The sequence below is a fragment of the Leuresthes tenuis genome, unplaced genomic scaffold, assembly GCF_036924035.1.
Source record: "Leuresthes tenuis unplaced genomic scaffold, fLeuTen1.0.hap1 SCAF_2, whole genome shotgun sequence".
NCBI lineage: Eukaryota > Metazoa > Chordata > Actinopteri > Atheriniformes > Atherinopsidae > Leuresthes > Leuresthes tenuis.
Window position 1 is genome coordinate 38,293,874 of NW_027325356.1, and position 11,389 is coordinate 38,305,262.

An 11,389-nucleotide genomic window follows, 5' to 3' on the forward strand; every position below is an offset into this window, starting at 1 on the left:
ACTATTTTTTTATTCACGACAAAACAGGCAGCAACACATCTTTAAAAAGGTTAATAAGGTTAAACGAAAGGCAGGAAAGGTGTTACTATAAAGTAACAACTGGTGGAACATTTTGCAACTAGTTTTTGTAATTGGCAACAGGTCAGACACATGACTGGGTAAAAATGAGCACCTCAGAGAGGGAGAGTCCCTCAGAGGTAAAGATGGGCAGAGGTTCAGCGATCTAAAAAAAAGACACTGGATGCCTATGATCCTTTGAGCTCTCAAGCAGCCCTGCATTAAAAACAGACCTGATTCTGTCATTGCACGGACTCAGGAACACCTTCAGAAATCATTGTCTGTGAACACAGTTCACTGTGGCCTCTACAAAATGCAGGTTAAAGCTCTGTCTTGCAAAGAGAAAATGCTGCCATTGCCTGCGTCTCTGATGGAATGGGTTTGCACCATCAATGCTGAAAGGTATACAGGTTTAAGAGCAACATTATGCTCCCATCCAGCTGACGTCTTTTTTCAGGGAAGGCCTTGCATAGTTCAGCAGGACAACGCTAAACCGCATGTTGCATCTATTACAACAGCATGACTTCCTAGTAGAAGAGTCCAGGAGCTCGATTACAAAATAAAGCAAAGAAGACTCTTTGGAATTCTATATTGAACAAGAATGGGACAACATTCCTCTCCCAAGAGTCCAGCAACTGGTCTCTGAGATGTTCATAGACCGTTCTTCAACATGGTCCTGTTCCAACTTTTGAGGAGTTTTGCTGCCATCGAATTCCAGATGAGCTTTTCATGAAAGAGAACCTTTCACCTTTTAAATAAAATATACATTTTATGAGATCTGCAGATCATTGGATTCTATTTTTCTAAACATTTTACACAGCATCCCAACTTCTTTTGAAATTGGTGTTGTGCATATGGAATGCCTCACTAAAGCGTAAAACACTTGGATTCAATGTATAACTTAACTCAGGATGTATCCTGGGTTTCACATCCTCTCATCTTTAGCAAAAGTCACTTTGACCTTGACATTACTTTATACTCAATAGATGTAGCCTACATCAGTTAAACAAAGTTAACAGATAATTACCTCTCATCTAAAGAGATTAGTGATCAATTATTATTTGGATTTCCAACTTTCTTTTGTTAAACTGGTGGTTGGATACATATGTTAGCATAATAAACAGAAATACATCAGTTGAATTAAATTTTATTTATGAAGCGCTATTTGAAACAACAACAAGGCCTTTCAAGGTACTTTACAAGTCAACAATTATCTTTGTCTTAGTACTTGGTAATGATTAACAGTTAACTGTTATTGTTGTTAATGGGGAAATAAAAGGAAAGCATGGTGTATCTCATTAATCCAGCCATTAATTTAATATTAACTTGGTAAAGTGTACTGCGCTTTTTGACCAATAATGACAAACCGTATTTCAAGTTTGCCTATTTCATATTCACATATATTTTGATGAATGCGCATTTCATAAATCTGTACAAAACTGGTTTCAAACATTTTGATTTCTTTAGAATTATCCTTTAAAAACACACTCTTCTCTCGCACAGCTCAGAATCAATAGATGGCAGCGTTGCAGAGAATGATATGATATTTGAACAAATGGCGTCTGAAGACCATGCAGACCTAATCCCACTCCAGGCAGCACTTCTTGGAAATGTATTTCGAGATGGGAAAGGGTCTTATCTAAATTGTTTTTAAGAGCAGCAGGAAGAAAACTGTTCATTTTGTGTCTCGTTCTGTGCAGTTTCTTTTTTTTTTTTTTTAAATCAATTTTCTGTTTCAGTTTCTTTTTTGCGTGGTGAGTACCTCGCGATGGAGTGTGATGATGGAGGAGGAGGAGGAGGAGGAGGAGGAGGAGGAGGAGGAGGAGGAGGAGGAGGAGGAGGAGGAGGAGGAGGAGGAGGAGGAGGAGGAGGAGGAAAAGGGCAGAGTGTTAGGTCAGGATGATAGAGATGTCAGCACTGCTTCAGTAATCTTGTGACGCCTTAAGAGAGCGGTAAGGAGAAAACGCAGGACAGCTGAAAGACCAGCAGCGCGATGACAGCAGAGGCAGAGACCACCCCAACCACAGCAGCGGGGGATGCTGGGTGGGTGGGGGGAGGCTGTGCGGAGTAAAGCTGGGGGGGTTGAATCCTGAGTTACACATTATAGCTGATAGTTAACTGTCCTTCTCACAGCTACGTGTTGGGGTAGTGAGGTAATTATTAGCACACTGAAGGATTTCAGCTTCTTCATTTAACATCTCTAACAGGCTGCAGTTGCCCAACTCAGTTAAATACATAAGAAGACAAGCAGCTGGAGGATGGGAAAAGAAATGTGTATAGGTTTTCTGACGATTTTAAAAATAACCAAACAGAAACCTTTATGCTTCCATTTGCTACCCACCCAACTCGTCTTACTTTTACCTGTTCAGTCGCTTTTGCTACGTTTGTTGAGCTCAAACATTAGATCTACCGGTAGAAACCACGCTGTTTCGTGTTTTTTAGCTGTAAGTGGAGCTTCTGGAGTTCGGCCTTCTGCTCAGTGGGTGACCTAGTAATGAAATGTGATTCAGGTGCTAGATGGATATCTGTAGTGAAATATCTCTCCGTGCTCACTGGCTGCAGCCCAGACGTCGCCTTCTGCTCGCTCCTGCAGTGAAGTGTGATTTGCGGTGTTTGGCCTTTTGTCTGGGACAATTATGTTCACCATTAACAAGCTTTCTTCTGTTATTGTTCAGCTCAATTAGGGGTGGATGGTAATTTGAGTTGATGGAGGAGACGGTGCTGAGAGATTTAGAGCTGACGTTGTGGGCGTAGGGGGGAATTAATGCTGTAAATCCAGCTTTTGTTCAACTATTTAGTGGTGGCATGTGGAGTGCAGCAACATTGCTCTATATATTGTCCCTGTCTAGGTTGCAATCAGAGTTACTGCACTATCTCAGTGCTTCTATGCTTTTGATGTGCTGCACTTGTCCACTCAAACGAGAACTTCGAAGGCACTGTTTTAACGTGCTCCATAATTTCTCAGAAGTGTGTGAAACTGTCACCAAATGTAATGTAATGATTTACAGAGACTGTTCTCGCAAAAAACAAACAAACAAACAAAAAAACTATCCCAACGGGGCATCATTTCTTTCAGTCCAGAATGACCCAGACTACGTTTGAAGAATTTGCTGCCTCTAGTGGTCATGGAAGGAGCCGCATGTGAATAGTTGCGTTGTAAAAAGAGTGTATTTTAGCCCCAACAAAATTTGCTTTCTGACTCTAACCAAATAATGATCCTGTTGAAAACCAACCACGGACTGTAGTTTTGAACTGAATGTAACTCAGAAGTGAAAAACAGTTGTCATATGTTGGTCTTCAACACACGTTATCAATATCAATTTTGACTGGAGAACTTGGATTTGCATCCTGGGATATAAATTTCTCTTTTTTTCCATGCATGTAGTCATAAAAATAATCTTGAAATATATTCTCATGAATTTTGTAAATTGTCATGAAATTATTAGGAACATTTGTCGCCATTTTTAATTTACAAATGTATTCAATGTTGACACGCCAAAGATTTTTTTTTAATGTTTCCTTTCTATGTATCTATGGGCCTAATGAACCAATGTTATTTTTCCTTTATTTTTACATTTTCTGGGTCAAACAGCTTTGGGTCTATGTGTAATCCAACAAACGGGCGCTTATCATGTGGCAAACAGAGGTGGTGTATTGGTCTAAAGCACAATCATTACTCTAAACAAAATGACCAAATATGCTGATTAATCCTCCACTTTAATTCAACCCATAGAACTGTGGTAGTTTACAGGCAACCTCCCTGTAAAGATGAGGAGAAAAATACGACTTATTTGAACTGCCTTCATCAAGTGTTTTCGTTAACAAACCACAATGTCATAAAGAAAGGTAAGGGATATGTGGTTTGATTCGGAGAAGCACTTTCAATCATAGGACTAAAGTTTGACACCCAAAAATGACAACCTACAGCTTACATTCAGTCAATAATATGACACTTCTCATGTATCAGCTTGTGGAAGAGGTTAAGCTTTTTTTCTTAACCTCTTTTCTTTTTTTCAAGTCAAAGCTATTTGGTTTTTCCTAAACTTAACCAAATAAAAAAAATTAAAGAATTAAAAATTAAAAGCATTTTTAACATAAGGACATTAAACACATGTTTAGAGTCAGGGATACATGGCTTGGTGAGAAATATTTGCCCAATTACCAGGAATTTGAAGTTTAAAACCTTTTTTTAAGTAATCTGTGTGTTCAGGGCACTCTCAGTTTGGAAACTTGAAAGGAATTCTGATTGGCTAGAGACTACTCAGAGGGGGGGCATAAGAAGAGCACATCTAAAGCGGCTCAACTCCCAAAACTTCACAGTGGTTCAAGCAAGAACTAGACAGATTGTTGGTGTAGATTCTCAATCACCCAGCTCATGGTAATTCTAAAAGTTTGAATAAGGGCGACTGGACTTGTTGTTTCTTGAAAAAAAAAAACTAAACAAACAAAGCTAAACCTTTTTTTTTGTTGATGCAAGATATGAAAATTAAGTTTTCCTTTTTTAGGTATATTATATTAATTCATTTTAAATTAATTAGCTACACTATTAATTCACAGGACATTATTATAGTTTTGCAGGTCTTTCCAATTGTGGCTGCTTAACTGATCAAATGTATTGCTAAAATTATCTGATGCATCACTCAATCTGAAGTCATCTGAGGTCCCCCACAGATGTGTGAGTTTGTCTTTGCGCAAGCAATCTGCGCAGGTTGTTGGATCCAGGTGACTTGAGATGACTTCAGAAGAGTGGAATACAACTGGAATACAGACTTAAATAAATGAATCACTTTGAATTAGGACCCTTAAAGCATGGTGTGAATACATTTGTTAAAAATGAGATCCAAATTCAGGCTCCACCTCTGCTGATACACAACTACCTGTACCTTTAGATAAGTGTGTATGTTACTTGGGAGCTCATATTCAGTTAAAAAGGGGGGGAAAAACTTGCTTCTACTTTTAAAGCCTCATTGACAATTATTAAGTTTTGTTTTTCGGGTTTTTCAACCTTTCGATAAATTAGGACCCTTCCTGACTGTAGTGACAATGTTTTGAGGGACCTTACTGAGTGAATTAAACTGAATCTTGTGTAAGGATGAAATAAGAAGAATCTTCTTCTCCATACTACAAACTTTTTCCTTAAGGAAGCAGTGGTGTTGCTGTTTTTGGCACGAGTCGTGCCTCGTACATGGGCAACAATCCAGCGCCGAAACCTGCTCATGCCCCCTGCACCCTCTTTGTATGAGCTGCAGGGAAGGTTGCTGGATGCCAATAAGCAGAATGGCTCAGATAAGGACTTATTGAAAGGGAAGGATGCCAGGTGCCTTGGGAATGTTAGCGCCACACAAGCTGGTCTCGGTGCTGCAACTTTCACCACCCAGGGTGTTGAGATAGCATTTACCTACATACAAGGGTAATTTTGTACGTATTTTTGCAGTGCAACTAGTCAGGCTGTGTAATGTGTCGGTCAGATTAATAGTTAATTTTCTTAAATTGTCTTTAGAGATACTAATTACTTTAAAATATATTGTAACTTCTATTTGCAGCCAGATTAAGAAGCAACTCAACTACAGAAAGAAGGCTATAGATAAGACCAATAAAGACCATACCAGCTGAAAGGGAACACTGATAGATTCAATTACACTAATATATGTAGCCATTGCTTAGAAATACATGTCTCATATTATTGGAAGAACAAAAGAGCACTAAAGTTAAGCAATGGAGGGTTCCCACATGTTACCCAGCTGACATCTTTGTATTCTGCACCAAGATGAAAAACGTTCCAAACTGAGCCAAAGAAATAATTCTGGCATATCAAGCGAGCTTTGGAGACGGGAAAGTAGGGAGGTTCCCAGCATGTTCGCATATGACAGTCTTTTGCTCAGCGCTGGCTGATGCAGCGACATTGTGTGCCTGTCATAGCTGCCCTTCAACAGCAGATGAAGCTGTCAGCAGGACGATGACTTTATTCTGACAGCCGCTCCGCCCTCTCTCTTCAGAGCGTTGCAAATAAATATGTTGGGTTTCAAAGCTGCCAAGACAGACGTTGGACAGTGGGTCAGGGGGCCAAACGCAGAGCAAAAGCATTCCCTTCCCCTCGTAACCTGTTCTCAATGAGCACGGCCACCTCTACGGGGCACTCATTCAGCGTGAGCTATCCAAAAGGTCCCGGGGCCCCAGATCTCACACGCTGCCTGCCGGGGGAGTTCTGTGAGCCTCTCTCTTTTTCCCCACTCTCTGTGTGCATCTGTGTGTTTGGAGCCAAAAATATCCTCCACACAGACGGCAAACAGTTCAAACCATTTCTGACAGAGAGTGACTCAATTCCACGAAGATGAAATGATTTTTTTCCTTGCTCAGTCAGTGTGTGTGAACAGAAATATTTATCTATGAAGTTTCTCTTTATGATGAAGTCAAGATATCACCATGAGGGCAGAATGCAGGTGATGGAGGAATGCTGGTTTGCAATGCGCAGTTTGAATAGCGCTGACAGACCATCTGCAGTCTGAGATCTTCTGAATGTCTTCTCACCCAGTTTACGTTCCTGTGTGAAATCATGGCTGTCTTTCAGTTGGTGAATGGGTGGTTTTTTGGATATGCTTCTCTTTCTTTAATATGAAAGTTTGCTGACCTTCTGTGCTTTTTAAAATTTGACTGAAGTTACAGCTTGTACCTGAAAGGTTTTTAGTTTTTTACAAACATTGAACAGAAAACTGAATAATCTTTTAATTAAAAAAACCTCTGCTGTGAGTTTTCTCATGTATGAAAAGAATTTTGGGAACTTTTGACTTCTGGTTGGCGAAACAACCAATTTGGAGATGTCACCTTTTGCAGGCACGTCACCTTTAACAGAATAAACTGGCAGGTAATTAAAACTGTTTTAGCCCTGTATTTGAGTAAAATAAATGTAATTTCATTTTTTTAGTGTACACACACAGAACTGCAATGGAACATTTCTGGTCTACTGGAAATGCTGCATTTGTTTTTACAGGTTTTTCAGTCTTTTTAAAAGCATCACATTTACATTCTCATATCCGAACCCTTTTCCTAAACTGCATTGAATGTACTGGACCGGCCGTGTTATATACTGTTTTTATAGTCTATTGTTTTCTCTTAAACACATGCTTGTGAAGCTCTGGACATGTGTGTGGAGCGCTGATGGAATGAAAAATGATATTTCTGGCTCAGAATAAAACTAGTAATCTTTTTTTTTTATTTCAATCACATTACCAGACTTTTGTCAAAATAAAGCACAGCCACACCGTCTCAGATGTCCCTCTACATCTTCTGTTATAGTTTTAAACTGCATAAGTTGAACTTTTCTAAATTGTTTGACTTCTTATAGTAGAACATACAACTTTGTGTTGGAGAACCAAAAAAACCTAAAACCTAATTAAGTTGTATACTATATATCATTGCTCTGACAATATTATGAACATCTTTGCTTTATCTATTGTAAAGATATTACGAATGAACTCATTTACCACTATATGCACACATATGCACTGGAACCATCGAAAAACATCATACAATAATTCTGATCATTACAGCACTGTAATTAGGCCCAGCAAAACAAATGTAATGTGTTTCAACCATGTAATATAATTAATGTTTAGCTTATGTTTTAAAAAATACTGGGAAGAAGTTTGAATTTCGAGCTGATCTGTCTCCATCACTCACTTGTCCTTTCCCAGAAGAGAACAAGAAACCAATGCTAATTCTTAGATAGATATGTTAAAGTTAATAACTTATCGAGGTCCAACCAGGCGTGGCCTCTAAATTTAAAGGGAAATGGCACCTTTATTCTTCCTTATGCTTTGGATACACGCTCACAACACATACAACTCATTATACACACCTTTTTAGATTAAAATAGAGACATTTACTTTAAGAGCTGCAGTGTGTGAGTGATGTTGTCCAAAAAATTACAAACTACAACAGAAGCAGTCAGCTCATCTAAGGCTTCAAGATTCCGAGACTCAAAGCATACATGATACAAAGCATACAGATGAGGAGAATTACTGCTTTTAGTCTTTCATTTTATTCACATTGCAGACTGGGCAGGATCTGACTGCCAACATTCGAAGCTATACGTTGTGTTGGATGACCTTTTGGTTAAGACAAACTAGTTCACCTGAATTTAGAAGTGAATTCGGAATTTCACTCAGGATTTCAGGTACTTATTTGCTGTCATCCAATTTCCCAGATCGACAAGATTACACACAGCCAGTAGTCAGGATATCAAGAGGGGAAAGGTCACAGCACACGGACAATATTCCTGTGACCCATGAATGATCAGATATGATTAAGAAGTACTGAGAAGGAAATCAAAGTCTCTCCATCTTTGTTAGAGCAGCTCCACGCTATAAGCAAAGGCACGTGCAAATAATCTACTCAGTAATTATGATTATTATCACTTCATTTGCATGGAGACGTATTTGATGTTACTTCATATCATTGCCCATGAATGTTCTTCTGCTTAATTCCTCACATTTGACTGTGATTTCTGTTTAATAGCTTTCGCGGGCCTCATAGATCTCTTAAATATTGAAACATCAGTCGACATCTATTTGTCTTGGCTTTGCTCTTGACTTTTCAAAATGATATTCTGCATGCTAGAATGAAAGAAGAAGAAAATACTGTGGAAGACATAAAACAGAAAATTAGAGTGGCACAAGGACCTCCACCAAGGCCAGTAGTTCACTCTTATATCGGAGTTATAAGAGCACACAAGCTCCATATCAGGAGAAATTTTCAAATCAATTAGAATGATTAAAAATGGCAGCTATGGCCTGGAAACATTTCGTAGTAGACATAGAAGCAAAGTATTTGTTCAGGGGCTTCCTCCGGGTTTTTAATCTTCTTAAAAGGAAATCTCAGTTGGGTTGTGTGAAGTAGGAACAGGTTGATTTTTTTACGTAAGTGGCTTACCTGCATTAGACAACAGTCAGAGAAGCAGAAGATCTCCTTGGATCTTAACACCACATCACTTCTTCAGAGAGTTGTTGGCTTTGTCACTACTCTGTCATAACCACAGAACATCAGTATAGCAACATGTTCCACCGTGCATGTTCAAACAGTCCAGGCTGCAACAATGTGTAACAACATGGATTATCTTACATGGCCCCATTAAGTGTAACTGTCTGATGCAGAAGTATCCGGGTCCACAATACAGCATTTGATCGAACTGCCATAAAACATTTAAGACTTGAGCTGTTTTAGATGGCGAAAGATTTGATCCTCAGGTGTCCCCATTCTGAGTAGCTTTTAGTATGCCTCTCTTTAAACTATGTGATTCCTATGACTGAGAGTGCAGTAACTTTTGTCTACTGCAGGTAAGACACTGATAAACTCATAACTACTACACACAACCCCCGCTTAAAAAAACAAATTAAATAGTCCTTTAACATGTATTTAATAAGCTAATAGATATGTGAATAAAGGAAACAAGCAGTCTACACTATGGCTAAGCAACTCAGTTTTGAAACTGCATTTTACCATTGACAATGATAGAATCATGGACTGGTTTCATACATAACAAATCCAAGGAACTACTCACGTGTCAGGTCTGGCAATAGATAACAAAAGTTTACATAAAGTTGGCATTTAGCAACACAGTATTACCTAATAATGTTAATAATGTTATTACCTATTAATGTGTCGCTGACATGGTCTAGATTAAGGCTCATTAAACAGTATCTGGGTGCACTCCTTTCATTCAGCTTGGTGTGAGAGCCTCCTCCACAGTTTTATAGCTCTCTTTTTGTTGTTTTACATATATGTGCAGCCTGTCTGCTGTGTTCATAGATCATGGCTCCATATTTCACTATGTTCACTGTCTACATCTTTCTCTGGTCTCCTGGAGAGGGCCCTCGGGAAGTTGCGGATACGAAAACTCAGGTGTGGGAGGAGTTTGATGAAGATATGAAAGATTACTTTTGGTTTACCTTGAAGGGGGTAACAAGCCAATCACCAGGGCTAAACTTGCTAAGCTAGTTAAACAGCTCTGCAGTGGCCCCAGGTGTGGATGAGAAGCAAAAGTTCAAGGATCTGTTCAGTAAGGCTGAGAATATCATTGGGCTGTCTAGATTGACTTGCCGGTGCAACATTGTGTAGAGGTTGGGGACACTACCTCTGGACTAGCAGACCACTTTTCTTCCTGGTTGCACAACATTGGAGCAGTTCTTTATGCCTGCAAGGATATTGAGGGCTTGATGGGAGTTTTCCCAACCAGCACCATCAAATCCATCATCTCCAAATGGAAAGAACATGGTACCATAACAAACCTGCTAAGAGAGGGCCACCCACCAAAACTCACAGGCGTTAATCAGAGGCAGCACAGAGACCAAAGGTAACTCTGAAGGAGTTGCAGAGTTCCACAACAGAGACTGGAGTATCTGTCCATAGGACCACAATAAGCTGTACACCCACAGAGCTGGTCTTTATGGAGGAGTGGCCAGAAAAAAAACATTACTTAATGTTAAAAATAAGAGGGCACGTTTTGAGTTTGCCAAAAGGCATATGGGCGACTCTCCAAATATATCGAGAAAGGTGCTCTTGTCAGATGAGACTAAAATTGAAATTTCCGGCCACCAAGGAAAACACTATGTCTGGTGCAAACCCAACACATCCCATTACCCCAAGAACACCATCCTGGTCTGTGTCAAAGGAAAGATGGATGGTGCCAAATACAGGTATATTCTTAAGCAAAACCTGTGTCAGTCTGCCTGTAACTTGAGAGTGGGACAGAGGTTCACCTTCCAGCAGAACTATGGCGAAGCATACTGCTAAAGCAGCACTTGAGTGGTTTATGGGGAAACATTTAAATGTGTTGGAATGGCCTAGTCAAAGTCCAGACTTTAATCCAATTGAGAATCTATGGTTAGACTTGAAGATTGCTGTTCACAAGTGAAAACCATCCAACATGAAGGAGCTGAAGCAGTTTTGCAGATGTGGCAAGCTCATAGAGACATTTATCCAAAGCAACATGCAGCCGTAATTGCAGTAAAAGGTGGCTCTACAAAGTACTGACTTTAGGGGGGGTGAACAGTTATAGTTTTTTGTTATTTTTGTCCTATTTGTTGTTTGCTTCACAATACAAAAATAGTACAACATCAAAGTTGTAGGCATGTTCTGTATATGAAATGGTGCAAACTCTCAAACAATCCATTTTAATTCAATGTTGTGAGGCAACAAACATGAAAAATGCCAAGGGGGGTGAATACTTTTGCAGGCTGAGCATGAAGGAGCCTAGATGAGAATTAGAACCCACAAGCCTGAAACCATGGTCCTTAAAGGGGAACTCTGATATTTTTAAACCTAGACCTAATTTCTA